We start from the raw sequence: 17,696 nt of genomic DNA, 5'->3' as shown, positions 1-17,696 counted from the left end.
ATGTCCCCATCAGGGATAAGGCACATTAAAAGAGAATGCACTAATCTCCAGAGATATATGCCAGGAGGTAGTCACAACCTGTCTTTGTTGTGAAGGGCATCACATCATTCCCATGATTCCTTATACACACAGGAACACATGAAGCTGCCATATTAGTTGATCTAGTAAAGTCAGCTCTGACTGGCAGCTATGACTCCCTTGAGTTTCAGGCAGGATTTCTCCTAGCCCTGGCTGAAGATCCCTGGTGTGTCCTAGTTGTCTCCCATCCCAAGACTAACTAGGCTCAACCTTGATTAACATCCAAAATAACATAAAAGTTAGTATGTTCAGAGTAAGATGGAAGTATTCCTTGCAATTTACAAGGTCTCTCTCAGTCTCCATTACTCCTTGCCATACATACACCTGCCACCTGTTGTAATGTTCAGCAGTTTGGTAGGAATTAATATTTAATGAGCAAAGAAATAGAGATTCACTAGTATTTTGATGTCAGTAATCTGTAGCTTGCATGGTGACTCAGGACTGATACACCGGTGTTCCAAACCAGCCCTCCCTCCTTACAATATTTATATCTTATGACCTACAGTCTTATATGACAATATCTTAAGACACCCAATAAGCTCCACATAAGGTGACATGTAACTTGATAACTCGGCCTTGCTATTAATAAAGCATAACATTACCTCATCTGTATAAATAGTTCCTCTCAATCATCAGGTTGCCCTAGATAAAGAAAGGGGGGAATACTACTAGTTACAAGGACCCAGAACAATTTACCTGGTGTTTGCTGTCAAACAACATGCCTGCCAGATGTTCCAAACCAAAATATTATAAGATCACAAAACTTTGCTTTTAGGGGAGGCCGAATGTAGTACCACACCATCTCCTTATTGGTCTATACTTACAGCATAATGACCTTGCACACATCCTAGGCAGCAGAGTGCAAGTAGATGTTTTTATTATGGAAACTCCTTATTTAAAAAAAAACACACACCTCTACCTTTGCAAGGATCCATTCCCAACAAAAAGTGCAAGCATTGGCAGCAGTTTGGCAGCAAAGGTCCTGATTAGTCCTCTGTTGTCCTCCTTTTCTCAGCTGCTTTAAAAATGTCCCCGTTTCTCTCTTCTCCTCCCACTTTCCCAGTTTTGTCCTTAGCTTATAGAGGGTGCATCTACACTGTAAAATAATGCAATTTGACACCATTTTAAGTGCTGCAGTGCCATCTTATGGAATCCTGGGATTTGTTCTTTTACAAGGTTTTTAGCCTTCTCTGTCAAAAGCGTGCTGGTGCCCCACCAAACTACAAATCTCAGGATTCTGTAGGATAGAGCCCTGGCAGCTAAAGTGGTGTCAAACTGCATTGTCTCTACACTGTTAATGCACCCTGTGTTCAAAGTGATAAAGTGGTCTTTACTGAATTAACTCAGCAGGTGGGATGGTATCTTGCTTTTCCCTGTAGATACAGGCAAAAGCAAACTGCTGCAGCCTCTCCTAACTTGTGTCTTTGTCCTCATTAATAGCTTTTGCCATGTTGACCACACTCTGATCTTGGCTGGCCACACATGTCCCAGTTTTCATCTGTGCAGTGTTGGAGGGTATGGAAATACCAGTCTGCTAGGAAAAACAGGGCAATTCCTAGCCCTAGACATTTTGCTGTCTAAGGCAAAGGGCAAGTCAGGGCTTGCTCTCTGTCTCTCTATACAGAGGTCAACTGGACTGGGAATTGAATCTTACTTCAGCTCTGGTAAATAGGATGAGAGGCCTCTATGACACCCAAGAGCAGACTATTTTAGAGCACTGCTTCTTCAGCTGTATTAGGTAGAAGACCAGCAGCATTTGTTTCCTTCAATGTGTCAGGGACCAGCATCTCATTTATGGCCATCGGCTACAACGGTCTCTCTTTTCCAAGCTTATCATGGGCTAGCAGCCAACAGCTTGTGGACTGTCACTGGTTCACGGACCATCGCTTTGAGTAGCACTGGTCTAAACAAACAATCAAACCAATCTCTTATATTTGCAATGTTCCCATTCTCTTGGTCACCTTGTCTGCCCCTTTTCTTTGGATGCCTGAAAAGTATTTCTAAATACTCAACTGAAGTTTGATGTTATTACAGTGGTAGAAATTTAGGGACTGAAGGAACATTTCATGGTGGAGGGAAGATTTCTTATTTGTTTGCTCCCCACCAATAGTCCCACAGCTAGTTTTTTATTTGTATAGATGTAGAAGTTTCACAAAGTGGAGCATTCAGCACATAATCTACTTTTAGCCTGAACTGCTACAGTCCTTCTCAACAGTCTTCTATTTCCATTCTCATCCCATTCTGCTACAGGGCTAGAGAAAGTGGGATACATTGCCCTTAGCTACAACTGACTAGCACAGAAGCCTTTGATATTAATGGAATTGTAATGTTATTCTTTAGTATCCCTGACCACTCAATTTTTTATTTTTTTTATAATTTCCTCAGGGGGTTGTGTCTTTTGTGGCTTCCTAACAGGTAGAAATTGACAAATGAAGTTTTCTTTCATGCCATGACTTATCAATTTCTTCCTGTTCTGAAGCTGGCAAAATCAGAAAGTTTCTGTCCAGTTTTTCCTAAAAGGAGGAGAAGGAGGAGAAGTAGCAGCAATGCTTAGTTTTACATCTCACCCAAGACTGCTATCTTTTCACTGATGGAAACACAAAAAACAGGTGGAGTGTCTTAACATAGTGAATGGTGCTTAGAGATAGCAGACACCCTCACAATATCCTAACAGAACCTTGTATGGTAGGTTAGGCTGACTCAGTGATTGGTCCACAAATATCAGCTAGCATCAAGGCAGTGAAAATTCAAACCCAAGCATCTCTGGAGGCAAAGTGGTGGCAAAAGCATCATCTGTAGATTTCTGCCTACCCCATAACTCTTAATCCTTATAACAATAGACCAAATAGAGAGTCTCCTACTCCCAAATTGGGAAAGGAACTTCCCCTTAATGCCACCTCTGTTGTTTCTGCAAAGCATGTTATGCCGACAAACCACAAGCATCTATAACTCTTAATGGCTCCAACCGTCTCTTCATGAAATATATTGACAAAGGCCTGTTGGCAATATTTGGAAATCTTTCTTTCTTTCTTTCTTTCTTTCTGACTAAAGTCCTGTATCCTCCAACTGTCATGATTTGGTAGAGACAACCCCAATTGATCCTTTGTCATTCCATTTTTTCAGCTGTTTTTAAAATGTCCCAATTTCTCTCTTCTTCTCCCACTTTCCCCGTTTGTCCTCGGTATGCTTCTGTTGCTGCAAACTGAGTTAAAGGTGCAAAAAGTAGTTTGCACTCAGCTAACTCAGCAAGAGAGAAAAGAGAAAAGGGGCAGAGTCTTTCCCTTCCCAGTAGGCTCAGGCAAAAGCAAACTACTGACTCTCCTCCTTGCGTATCTGTTCTTCCTGATTAATAATATTTTCCATCTTGACGAAACTCTAATGTTGCTCAGCCACATTTCCTGGTTTCTGTCTATGAAATGTTGGAGGGTGTGCAGCCTCTGGAGACCTCCAAGTTCTGGAAGCTGTAGGCCAAAGAAGTAACTTCACTATGCTCTCACTATCTGTGAGAGTGCTCCTTTAAAAAAAAACAGTTACCAGTCCTAAACTAAAACAAAGCAGCTTCTTATAGGTCTGACAAGTTAATGTTTGATGTGTTGATAAGCTGAAAGCTGTTCTTCTCACACTTTGGACTGCCCTTTTGAGATAGTAAACCATGAGGAGAATATCATTACTTTAATAAATGATGGAAGAGTTGTTTACTTAGAAATGACAAATGGCATTTTTCTCCGGTGGTGTGTTGGAAATCAACTCTGTCCCCATCCCCGCCTCCTGAGAACCAGCATGGGCATTGTATAAAGGCCTTGATTTCAAACTGGTGTGGTCAAGCTACTTTTATGCTGGCCATAAACAGGTATTGGTACAAATACATCCATTTAGATACCTCTGCTTAAGTCAGCTGGGAGTTACTGATGAGAATTTGAAAAGTGCCTGAAAGATATGAGATCACAAGTTCCTTTAAATATCAACTATGACTTTATCCTCTTGTCCTCATGTGAACTCTCTGCATAACTGTCCATGAGGTCTGGAATCATGGGCCTAAACCCTATCTACTAGAGTAGAACTATGAAACCCACTGCATTTACTTACATGTTGACTCAACCATCAATTGGCTTTGTCTACTCTAGCTGGGGCAAACCAGCCAGATCCCAGCCACTGTTAATAGTTAGAAGTTGGGTTCTTCTGCTATGGGTTCCCTGTCCTTTTGAGATGAACAAAGAGAAATGTTTGAGTTGACAAAGATGTGTCAACTGAAGGAATGACACAGCTTCTATATTTAAGCTGAAGAAGTATTGGGTCCATTTCCTCCAAAGGATTGTGCATTCATTTATGAAGATCACAGCTGACAAAAGAACCAAATAGTTCCCATTCCCTTCCACTTCTTTGTGTCTTTGTTAACCTCAGGGCAATTTCAAAGACCTATCATTCATAGCTGACATAACTAGCGTTCCATTCCTTACTGGACAATAAAAAGTGATGAGAAATAATGAACTACATGATTTTCCAGGTGTGTTTTCTTTTTTTAAAAAAAATAATATATTGTGTTTCTTATTGACCTAAAGAATAGACATAGAGCTTGCATCTGGCTTCTCAGCATGTAGATTCTGCTGAAGCTTCCAATTGACATGTAAGGTTAAGTTTGAAGGCAGGTACAGCAGGCAGAATCTTGGTTTTTTTTCCATTCACCATTGTTATCCAAAGACACATCACACAATGGGAAGTACTGAAACCTTCAGAAGAGAAATGAGACTGTCATTTTTCTGAGGTACTCTAGCAAAACCCAGTGTGTAAGTCAGCACTGGCAAAGACACTCAGTTCAACCATAAAAGGAAATTATAGTCTAAGGCAGCAGAAACAAGTGTTCACATGTTTCTCCTGTCTTATTTTTTTTCTTGCCAGAAAGGAAGAAATCCAAAGCATGGAGGTTTTTAAACAGAGACTAGATGGCCATCTGTCAGAGTGATTTGATTGTGTCTTCCTGCATGGCAGGGGAATGGACTGGATGGCCCTGGTGGTCTCTTCCAACTCTATGATTCTATGAGCTGCTTTTTGTTCTTCAGCTAGCCACAGTTCTCCATGATTTCCAAACTCAGGGAACTATGTTTTGTTTTAATTAGTTTTCGGAGAAGACCAAATGAAACTGTGGTTTCAGTGTATGTGAGAGTTGTTGTTTTTTTCCCTTAAGCCATAGTTTAACCAAAGTCTGCATATGAGAGAAGACTGTGGGCAAGTCTATGCTGGCCAAAACTCCAGGGCCATTCTGGAGCCTTGGATGGCTGCCACATACACTGAGCCAAATCCAATGCAATGCCACAGCGGTGTCCACATGAACCAGCTGGGCGAACACCGCATCGGTTCCACTGGCTCATTCTACTGCCACTGCTTCCTCACCAGGAGATACATGCAAAGGCTGTTGTGTACTGCTGCTTCTGCTGAGAGTAGAATAGACAGCCCTGTGGTCAACAAGAAGACAAGGTAGAGGAACCCCTATCAGATGGCTGAATGTCTCCTGGCTGTGACGTCTCCAGGAGGCATCCAGCCCCTCTACCCTCTCCTCTGGTTGATCACACGGATGTTCATTTTAACTTCTGCAGAAGCGGTGGCTCTTGCCAGTGAGGAAGCATTGGCAATGACTCCATGAACAGATCATTCCTTATTCCTGTGCTGCTCAGCATGGGAAAGGGAAAGGGAGATGGCATGTGTCTTGGGGTATGGACAACTGGCTTGGCCTACATTGGACTTGATCCCACTGTCCACATGCCAAGCTTCAGGAAAACACCATAATTTTCCCTGACTTAGTTTACTCTGAAGCAAAGATGAATTAACAGGGAAATGTCATGGTATTTCCTCAGAAGCAGCCTTGCATCATGAGGACAGAGAGCAGCATTTTTGGAGTGAGATTGGGTTTTTTACAAGTGTAGACAAGTGTGATCCTGGGGGGAAAGTAGGGGAGTCTGATTGAAATCTATAAGACTAATACCCAGACTTGTACCATTCAAATGCAAACTTGTGGACGCAAATGAGCTGCATGGCATCAGAGCCATTTGATGTTATCAGGCAGAAGCTGCCGCTTATGCAACCAATCCAATGTATCTAGTAAAACAAAAAACAAAAAAATGCCTATAAAAGTTCTTGCCAAAATAAACCTCTTATTCTCTAATGTGTCTTTCTGTTGCTCCATAAATAGGACAAACCCGTTGATGATTCAGAGCAACTCAGTCATGAGAAATAGGAGCCACAGAATAGAAGTAGGACAACTAAAAACATCCCTTTCCTTGATACATATGCTCACACATGTATATACACACAGTTTATATCTATATTGAAATCAATAAAGTTATAGATATAGATATACCCTATATGCTTGACTATAAACTGACCGCATGTTTGGGGGCCAAAAGTATGGATTTTGATATGACCTGTGGATAAATCAAGGGTAAAATATAGCGGTATGCAACAAAGGATGTAAAGGACAGCACAAAGGAAAATGATGCCAAAGAACTTTCAAAATTCCAGCAGGCATAAATGTTTGTTCTAATCTTAAAGGCTGGAGGAAGGGCCAGCCTTGGTGGCGTAGTGGTTAAATGCCAGTATTGCAGCCAAAATGTTGTGAGTTTGATTCTGCAGAGCTCCAGGTTGACTCAGCCTTCCATCTTTTCATAGGATGGTAAAATAAATACCCAGCTTGTTGGGGGCAATTGGCTAACACATTGCAAACTGCTTAGAGAATGCCTAGCACTATAAAGTGGTATATAAATGTAAGTGCTATTGCTATTGCTAAAGTATTCAGGAACAGTTGTGATGTTGTTGTTGTTGTTGTTGTTGTTGTTGTTAATACTGTTCAATCAGAGTACATGGTACTTTACAAGTAAAAAGACCACCAAGAGCATTCAGCCCAGTCAAAGGCATACAATTTAATTCTCTCTCTCTCTCTCTCTCTCTCTCTCTCTCTCTCTCTCTCTTATAGACACACACACACACGTGTGTGCGCACACACACAACACATACCAAGGGGAAGGACAGTGTAATACAAATATTCCATTCTTGAAAAAGTGATGTGAGAAGTCCAGATTGTAGATGGGCACCCTGGGTAGACATGGGCTGCCTACAACCTGGGTACAGGCAAATGCAATAAGACCTGTTTTTGTCTTTTAGATCCTACTCTTTTCCCACCATTTTTCTGTGTGCAATAATCTCCTTAGATGAGGCCATCATGCAGTTTTCTTGGCAGAATTGGTGTACAGGAGATTTGTCTTTGCCTTTGTCTGAGAGCGAGAGCATGTGACTTGCTCAAGGACACCCACTGGGTTTCCATGGCTCAATGGGAATTCGAAACATGGTCTCCAGAGTCATGGTAGCTCTCAAAAATTTGTTTGTTTGTTCTTGTATTCCTTCAAGTCATTTCCAGCTTATGACAACCCTAAGCGGAACCTATCATGGGGGTTTATTGGCAAGTTTCTTCAGTGGGGGTTTACCACTTCTGTCCACTGTGGCTGAGAGAGCGTGACTTGCCCAAGGTCACCCAGTGGGTTAATATGGCTGAGCTGGGATTTGAACCCTGTTAGCCACAGTAGTAGTCCAACACTCAAGCCACTACACAAAGCTGGCTTATAAAACTATGTTAAACTAAAAGTCCAAAAGCTCTGGAAAACAAGAAAGTTTTTAATTGAAATTAAAAAGCAATGAACAACAATGAAAAACAATGAAGGAAGAAGTCATTCACAAGTATTCAGGGAGGCAATTATGGGAATATGGAGCAGCAAGTGAAAAAGGATGAAGACAAGCCAAGGCAAAGAAAATGCTTGGTTGAATGAGAAGCCTATAGCCCATAGAATATAGAATATAGATTCTGAGCAGGAGAGTGAGAGGTTGGCAGCTCTAAAGACCTCCACCCAAAGACCTTTAAAGACTATTCTACAACATCTGCTTTCCATTCCAGGCTGGCCATGACCCCAAAAGGAAACATTCCTGTGCTGCTCTTTTTTTTTTCTTTTCATTTTTGATGGGCCCTATTTGCTTGTTTAATTCTCATTTCCCAAAGAATTCAATACATGCTACAAATTCAGAGAAGAAGAATGAAGAATGCCCCAGTCAGCATAATGACTATCCAAAGTTATTACCTGTTGTTCAAAGTCTTCTCCCTACCCTCCTCCCTTTCTGAAGGTTACAACATAAGAATGAGACACATTCTTCCTTTGGTTTGAGGTTTGCAGTAAGGTCTCATAAACAGAAACACCAATTGGTTTGGAACTTTGTTCCATTGGAGGGCAGGCCATCTCTCTTCAGAACTTCAGTCAAGTCCAGTAGTTCCCAGACTTTGATCCTCCGAATGTTTTGGTCTTCAGCTCCCAGAATTCCAGATTATTGACCAAAGACCAACATTTAGGAACCATTGCCAAGTCTATTTATAGTAGGGAAAGGCAGAGAGCAATCTTCCTAGATGTTGTGGGACTGCAAGGCCCAGAATTCCCCAGCATTAGCTGTACTGGTTATGGTTGATGGGAGCTATGGTCTAACACTATTTAGAAGGCTGCATTTTGTCAATCCCTAATGTGTAATGACCCACAAGATATTGGCCGTAGTCCTCTTGGGCATTTATGAATACGTAAACCATAGCTACACATTTGTAACTGCTGCATATTCAAGAGCACTACATAGAGACCATGAAACTCCCTCAACTCCATGTGTTGATAAGCAGCTACTGTAAGCCGCCTCAGTCCTAGTTGGAATAGGCAGGCTATAAATAAAAGTTTATAATGAAAGTTTATTATTAATAGCAACCTGTTCCTTTGTTGGCTGAGAAGTGGCTGCCTGATGTTCCCATGCCAGATTGAGAACAATCTCTGACACAAGAGGGATTTGTGCCAGGGGTCCTTTTTTACCTGTCATGCCAGAGATCACTTACAGGAAAGGAGCGGGAACATCAGACAGCCATTTCCCAATAGACAAGGGAATGGACTCCTGTCAATCCCAGTAACTGCTTACCAACAAATGGGGTTTGGCCAGAACCCATTATGTAGAACCTGGCTACAATCTTCTTGACCTGTGTTGCCCAGAATTGGACAGAGTATTCTTGGTGAGGCCTAACCAAAGCACAAATGTGCCATGTTGGCAGCATACTAGGGTTAAGGGACCATGCGGCAACCGCACACTCCCTAACCCTAGTACAGCACGGCACCATCAAATGGCGACACCCCACGTATACAGGCGCCGCCATTGTGATGGATGCATAGCATCCGCAGGTAATACTGCCATTGTGACGTCACGAGTGTACCATTGGCACACTTGTACGTCATAAGTGCAGCGCAAAAAGAATCCGCTTTTCACAGGTTCTTATTTCTCCTCAGGGAAGCCGCTTGGTTTGGCAGCTGCAGCTTCCCGGCGTGGGGAAAAAAGGCACTGGCAGGCCTCCCTTTTTGGGAGGTCTGTACCGCCCCTTTTTTAGCTTTTGTATCACACTGTTAACTCATGTTCAATTTGTGGTCTACTAGGACTCCTAGATCCCTTTCACAAGTACTGTTGTCAAGCAAGGTGTCCTCCATCTTAAGTCTGGTTTTTATTATTATTTTCCCGCTCTCTCACTGGAACAACAATGGCTGTTTGAATTTAAACTTTTTACATTTAACTGTCTATTAGCAGCTGTTCATTGTTAGATCACTAACCAGGGTCAGTTATTTCTTTTTAATTGTTTCGTTTTATAATGCAAGAAATACCATTCAGAAACAAATCCTTCAACTAACATAAGTTCAACCAAAACAACTTGCATTAAAAAAACATTTTTTAAAAAAGAACAATAATTATTTAAGCAAGTGGCCATAACATCTGAACTGCATTTTGTTCCTTAATTTTCTGATTTAGTCCTATATTAGTGACAGATTCATAAACAAAAAAACCAAAAGTGACATATTTATCCATTTCTCAGAGTAAGCCTGAGAGTTATGCTAGCTGGCTGTTAACATGAATTTCAGGACCGAACATGCCTGTCCCATTACCAATTTAATAATCATACTAATGAGCATTCCATAAATTCTAACCTACATGGCTTATGGTCAGGGATTGTGAGACTGTAACCCAAACTATTGGAGGCCACCAGACTGTTGGCCCAAGTGTCCATAAAACTGACCTTCAATAACCCAGTGAGAATATATTTAATGTTTATAGTCTCCAATCTGTACCAGACAGACCATAGACAGTTAATTTTAAAAAGGAAATAGAGTCATTGTTCCAGTATCACCCAAACATTGCACTACTGTAGTAGCTAGAACTTTTGAAAATAGCTAACTAAGAGAAACTGTTTCAAAAATCTGAATGCAGTGGCACAAGGTACAAGTGCCAGCACTTGAATAATACAGTTTCTATCCCTTAGTGACACCACACACAAATTACATCTATTCCAACTTTCCCGATTTGGCAGTCCCATATTTTGTCACCTCACATTTTGGCTGCTTTTTTTAAAAAAAAAATGTCCCAGTTTCTCTGTCCTCCTCCCACTTTGTCCCCAGCTTACTTCAGTTCCTGCAAACTGATTGCAAAGGACAAAAGTAATGTGCATTCAGTTAACTCAGCATGAGGAAGAGGAGAAAAGGGGGACAGAATTGTGCCCTTACTTGTTGACTCAAGCAAAAGCAAACTCATGCAGCTTCTCCAAGATTAGGTGTTCTTCCTTATTATTAATCTTTGCCATCTTGACCACCCTTTGATGTTACTTGGCCACATGTGTCCCATTTTGCATCTGTGAAATGTTGGCAGGCATGTAACTGCAATGATAAAAGTAACCAAAACTCACAGTAATGCTACAGGTAGAGGGGCACACACTACAACAGCACCAGCTAGGGCAGATTTCATTCTTTCCCAGCTCAATCTTTATTGCATTGTTGCATTGACATATTCCTGCACACAGCCCTGACACATAAGGTGTGTGTTTCTCAGTCTTCCTTCACCCTCTTTCCAGTGCCAATGTGGCTAAAAACACAGCCACATAAAGGGAGGGAAGGGGGAAGGTTGGGCAGGCATGGGAAAAAATGTGAAAAGAATCTTCTCTGTCAGAGGTTTTGTTAACTAAGGTTTTGTCTATTCTGGCCAGGATAGTCCTGGCCCCACAACTGCCCCAACCTTCTCCCATTGCCTCACCCTCCATTCCTGTGCTGCCACAGTTGTCTGCTCAGGTGTCCCACACAGCTACTGGCACATCAGCCAGTGCCACAGGTCACTCACTTCTGAGGACAGAACAAGGTGCCCAAAGATGATCATATAGCTGGACCCCTCATTCTGATCTCAGAATGAGTGACCCACAGTGGTGGCAAACATGCCTCATGGCTCAGTGGAATGTCTGTGCAGACAGCTTCCATAGAGTAGGAATGGAGGGCTCTCTATCTTCCTAGAAGATACAGAGTAATGGTTATGTTATTTTAATGCAGTTTAAGAGTGTTAAATCCCAGTTCTGGTGCAAAATATGTCAGATGTCATCTGGACTGCTCACACCAGAACCAGGTTTTGGGATGTAAATTGTCCTAACAGGATGATGCCAGAATGGGGGTGGGGGGACAAGCCTTTTGGCCCGTGAAGAAAAGTCTAAAATATGCCCATGTTGTCCAACAACAGAGGCATTATGAAGTTGGTAAGGAGCATGAATTGAATGCTGTTGTTGCAATCATGTTCTGCTTGTAGGCTTCCATCTGGTGAGCTCCAGTAAGAAACAGAACTTTGGGCTAAATTGGCTTTGGGTTCTCCTTCCAGAATGGTTCTTCTTTCAGGTGTCAGCTAGTGAGCTCTTCTGGAACATTGGAACCAGTCCTGGTGAGAAAGCCGAAAAGATCCCTTTCTTACATTATACTAGTAACCACAGTCTGATAGCACTTTAAATCATGTGGCTCCATCCCATAGAATCCTGAGTTTCTAGTTTGATTGATGTAGTTAGAATCAATCAACACTACAACACTCCAGTGTTGTAGTGCAAAGTCCCAGGGTACAAGTCCCAGGTTCCATAGGATGGAGACATGACAGTTAAAGTGGTATCAAACTGCAATGAACGTGTAGTGTAGATAAACACCTGGAGACTTTGAAGACCAATAGGTGAGAGAGCACTCTAGTAGATGGCTCAGCATGGTGGTTCATAAAGGAAACCTCTATATCTGCAAAGCATTTTGCGACATTAGTCACATGTTTTACTGATGTTATTATGGCAAGAGAAGGCATCAGACGTTGGTTCTGCTTTTCACCCAAATTTATGAGTTGGCTGCCATTTGAGAGCAAATGAACTTTCCAAATGAAAGACCAATAACCTTTCCATGCTACTTATAAATAAGGACAAAGCCTTTAAATGCCACAAATACACCTAATTGTTCAGCGTTCCAGAGACATAGAAAGTTCAAGGCCCTTCAGTAATCTCCAAGACAATATTCCCACTGGTATCACATTGCCTGCCATCACGCTAGCTGTGCTATCCAGAAATGACCTTCTATCGACCTGGGATTTCACGACCTCTGTCTCATGTTCTCATTAGAGAAAGATTTTTCTAATACTTTTGGCTGTAATGGTGAGAAGAACAACCAGAGAGATCATGCTGAGACTCCTCAAGGAGGGAAAAGCTTTGAGTTGTCATGAAATTGTGATTCTAGATTCAAGTGGGCTAAGTTCAGCATGTGGAAATGTTAACTTTTTGGATTACAACTCCCAGAATCCCCAGCCAGTATGGCCATTGGAAAAAGGAGGAAGATGAAGCAAAGGAAAGTGATGCCAAAGAACTTACAAAATTCTAGCAGGCACAACTGTCTGTGCTCACCTTAAAGGCTGGATGGATGAGAGAGGAGAAGGGATTGGTGCTTCTTTTAGATGCTCCCAGGATGGACTAAGCACTCGCCTTTTGCCACTCTACTCACAGAAGAGGTTCCATTTAAAAAAAAAAAGAGCTAAAGTACAGTACTTACATAGACCCATGGATATGTCCATCCAGGTTTTGGGGTCAGGTTTTTGATTAACATTTCTTTACTTATACATGAGTATATTCAGTATTTTTATTTGTTTTATTTATATATTTCCAGGATTCATATCCCACAGTAGTTGCACTTCACTCTTCCCAATTCCAAGGTGAATATGAAGGCTGGAAATCCTCTAACTCAAACTGAACTTTGGCAAGGGTAATGAGAAGAACTCTACTATGACACACTGGTAACAAAGCAGACTTAAAAAAACAAACAAATCTGCCCTTATCCCACTAACACACACAAGACACTTTGTATTGTTTGGTGAGAAAAGACAATATTTCTTTTCAGGCACCCTTTTCTTGGTTCTTTGTGACAGATCTTTTAACTTTAGGCACTTTCTCTTGGAAACATCAGTGAACAAGAGTGTGAGAAGAAACTGGATGTACGTCAGATCAAAGCATGTGGTAATGTGTCATAATTACAAAATGCCAGCCAAAACATTGAGAGACTTATCTTCAGCAGCCAAGGTCAGTCCAATATTTCCAGTGGGAAAAGGGGTATTCACACACTTCCATGGATGAATACTCAACACCTACTTAGGCAAGGGGACAAGGCTAACCTGCCATCATCAATTCTGCTGGGAGTCAACACACAGACTATTCAAAAGCTAAACTGTAGAGGTTACAAGTGGCAGCCGGGCCATAGCTGGATAGACGAGCTTGTTTGATTCCTTCCTTCCTTCCTTCCTTCCTTCCTTCCTTCCTTCCTTCCTTCCTTCCACCTTTTTTCTTCCTATTATTGTCAGTCTTTCTTCCTGCATTGGCAGACTGAGCTCTTCCCCCACTTTAACTTGCTCTGGCAACATCCTATGGGTTTCTGTATTTGTAGTTAAGGGGGGAGTATATATATTTTCCCCTCCTTTTCCATTCTCTTGTGTATCTTATCTTATATACTCATCCCTCTCCATTCACGGACTTCCCATTTGCGGTTTTGAGTTTCTGCAGATGGCAAGCCAGGAGGGACAAAATGGCATGCGTGGGAGCGTGCCATCACTATAGTCAGTGGGGCTTGACTATCCACATTTTTTCTCATTCCTGGGGGGTCCTGTACGGATCCCCTGCGAATGGGGGGGGGGGGATAACTGTATGTCTAAAAGGAGGGCCTGGTTGTCACCTCCATCCTTTTTTTCTTTGCAAAATTGATGTGAACTGCTTTGGCGTTGCCTGAAAAGTTTGAGAAACTAAAAGAAATAGCAGGAAATACGCTACTCCTGTCCTTAAATCCTCTACTCCTACTCCAATGGAAGTAGGGTAAAAATGAGACCAGTGGCCCTTTCACATTACACAGTTATAGGACTTTGGTTCATCTTAAATGCCATGGGTACGTCCTGTGGAATCCTGGAGCATGTAGTCTGGTGAGGCACTAGAGCTCTGGGCAGAAACCCTGAAAGAGCCCTCCCTTTACAACAAATACCAGAAACCCATAGGATGTTTCAGTTGGAAGTTAAAGTGGAATCACAATGCTTTAACTGTGTAGTGTGGAAGGGCCTCTAGTACTGTCTCAAGACAAGTGAGACTAACTGAAATAAAGAAGCTGGCAGCATGAGCTTTCATGCAGCCAACTTATTTATTTCAGTTAGTCTCAAAGGTGCTACAAGATCTCTCCACATACTGATTCTACAGACTAACATGGCTGTATCTTTTAATTCTGTCTCATGACAAGGTACTTTATCATTCACAAGCAAAACAAAGGTAATAATAGGTCACATCCACTTTTATGCAAGTCATCAAAACCTCAACTTGCACAAGGGGATGTTCTCTCTTCCAAAATATTCTACTTGGCATGCCAGCCAACTTTTAAAGGTCCTGCAAAATAAAGACATACCTCTTTTTGGGTAATGGGTAAAACTACCAACTTACTTTGTCACAGAGACAGAAATGGTGCATGAATGTCTTTGGTGCATTTCATTTGCAGTAGTATTTCAAGATCCAAAGCTAGGCCCCTAGGATCTGGAACACCCTTCCCAATGAGCTCCATTCCACCACCTCCCTGGATCTCTTTAAAAAGAGACTCAAGACCTTCTTGTTTCGGCAAGCCTTCCCCAATGTTCCTTGATATCATGTGACTCCCCCCTATATGTACTGTACTATCGACTGCACGCAGCTAGCTTGGATTTGATGTAATGGTTTTAATTTGTATAACTGTAATGTTTTTATTGAAGTTTTATTTATGTATTGCAATTTTTATTCTGTATTATCTACTCTGATCATTGCAATTTTTACCTGTACACCACTTTGATCACTGCGGAAAAGCAGTTTATCAATAAAACTTATTATTATTATTATTATTATTATTATTATTATTATTATTATTTAAATGAACACAAAGTCTCAGTTAGCCATTCACCCAGTAGCTGTGGCAGCAGTTTATGCTAGAGCAGCACTTGAAAAGTGAGATTCTATTCTCTTCTTTTCCATTTTATTCTATTCTGTTCTGATATAGAGCAGCATTTGAACGAGATATGTTACTCACGTGTAAAGATATATATATATTTTAATACCAAAGTCATGAGGGCCCATGCCATAGTATTTCCAGTTTCTATACATGATTATGAAAGCCGTACAGTTAAGAAGGCTGAAAGGAAGATAATAAACTCTTTTAGGATGTAATGCAAGAGGAGAGTTCTGCAGATAACATGGACTGCCAGAAGGATAAAGTAATGGGTCTCAGAGCAAACTGAGCCTGAACTCTGACTAGAAGCCAACAGTTATTGCATTTTGGATCCAGTCTGGTGTATTGTCTTGAGCATTGGACTAGGGCTCCAGAGACCAGATTTCAAATCCTTGCTGTGCCATGAAATCCCACCTTAACTTGCTAACTTGGGCATGTCATACTCTCTCAGCCTTAGAGGAGGGCAAAGGCAGACCCTCCCCGGAACAAATCTTGCCATGGTAGAGTTGCCTTAGGGTTTCCAGCAGTTGGGAATGAGGAGATAAATATGCATAGCCCTTGTCTCTCTATCAAAGGCCTGTTACAGATTGCCAAAATAAAGCTGCTTCGGGTCTCTTTGGAGGTATGCTATTTAAATGATGCATGGGTCCTAAGAGTCAGGAGGTCGCGCCAAAGCCACACTCCATTCCTAAGCACTGGAGTGCAGCTTTGGTGCAGCTTCCGGATTCTTAGGGTGCATGCATCATTTAAACAGCATACTTCCAGAGGGACCCGAAGCAGCTTTATTTTGGCAGTCTGTAACATGCCAAAGTAACAAAGATTGTAGGGAGAGGGACACTTGAAAAAGGCTTTTCCCCTACAGTATCTATATAGTACTTGGTGTTGTTGATGCATGAATATAAATAGCCCTGAATAATTAATATCAGATAATATCAACTGTGGCAATGATTCATAATTAAGGGCATTATCAAGGTGAGTTATATGCTGAAGCAGAAATCACTGGGATCAGCATCATGATTCAAAAGGAACCAAAGGTCTGCTCCCAGCACAGTTTCTGACCCTGCTAAAAAGTATCTGTATTGATTTTTCCCTTTTAAAAGCAAATTTAATCACCTATGAATTCCAACCACCCAGTTATGTTTGTGCCAGTGTCTACTGTAATGATAACAAATTGCTTTATTTTTGACTCATTAAAATCAGCCTAGATAGAAACAACTATAGATAGATAGATACACATATGCCCTTAAGGACTCCAGCATTTAAGGGCATGATTCATGATTTGGGAAGGCTTCCAGGCTAGTAAAAGGAAGCATATTAGGCACACCTATGCTGGTGATTATATATAATGGGAGGTAATTTAATGAAAGGACTTTGGAGTTAAAAGTTGTGCAGTTTAGCTGTATAATGAGGATTTTTAAAAAAACCAACAACCCATCCACTCCAATGAAAAAGTTAGAATGTTCATAATCTAGTCAGTAGCAGCAGTCCTATTGTTAGTTTCTATCCTATAGTTAGTTTCAACAGAAGGCCCATTGAATCAATGGGATTTATCTCCATGTTAATGTACCATTTAACAATTGATTCAATGAGCTGATTCTACTTAGGACCAACCCAATAGGATGCATACCAAGAAAAGCCAACTTGCATGCCCATAGACGGGAATATTGGTTAAGTAGGCTCATCATGCTAGATATCAATGGTTGGTAAGATTGCACAGTGACCAGGGCCAGACCATTGAGGAGTCAGAGCTGTCATCTTCTCCAGTATTATAACCATGTTAGAACCAAGTTGAAATATTCATCTTGAAGTGGGATGGGGTTGTTGGGGTGAAAAGGAAGGCCAAATACAGGGGTTATTCATATGGCAGTAAAATTGTCTAGAAAGTTCTGGAAGGGCCTTCCAGTTGGATCATTTTTGGACACTCCTCACCATGTTGTGGGTGAACTGCATTTCCAGTACTGGAACCAATCCAGGACATTATGGGAGGAAAAAGTGGCAGCCTTCACTGGGTACCAGCATTTTTCTCCCACAATGATTATTATCTTGGAGGAAAAGACAAAGTCCACTTCAACAAAACAGACCATTTCTGTACCAAGAAAGACTGGATATTTTACATGGAGAGGTTTTCCCTGCAGAAGCCGTTGCACATTTTTGCCCCAAAACAGAATGACTATGGCGCGGTATAGACCGCCAAAAAGGGGCAGCCCACCGGCACCTGTTTTTCTGCCAGAGGGAAGCCACAGTCGC

This window comes from Sceloporus occidentalis, unplaced genomic scaffold (assembly GCF_023333645.1).
Source record: "Sceloporus occidentalis isolate IW3139 unplaced genomic scaffold, rSceOcc1.0.p SCAF_5, whole genome shotgun sequence".
Taxonomy (NCBI): domain Eukaryota; kingdom Metazoa; phylum Chordata; class Lepidosauria; order Squamata; family Phrynosomatidae; genus Sceloporus; species Sceloporus occidentalis.
This window is presented reverse-complemented; position numbering follows the sequence as displayed.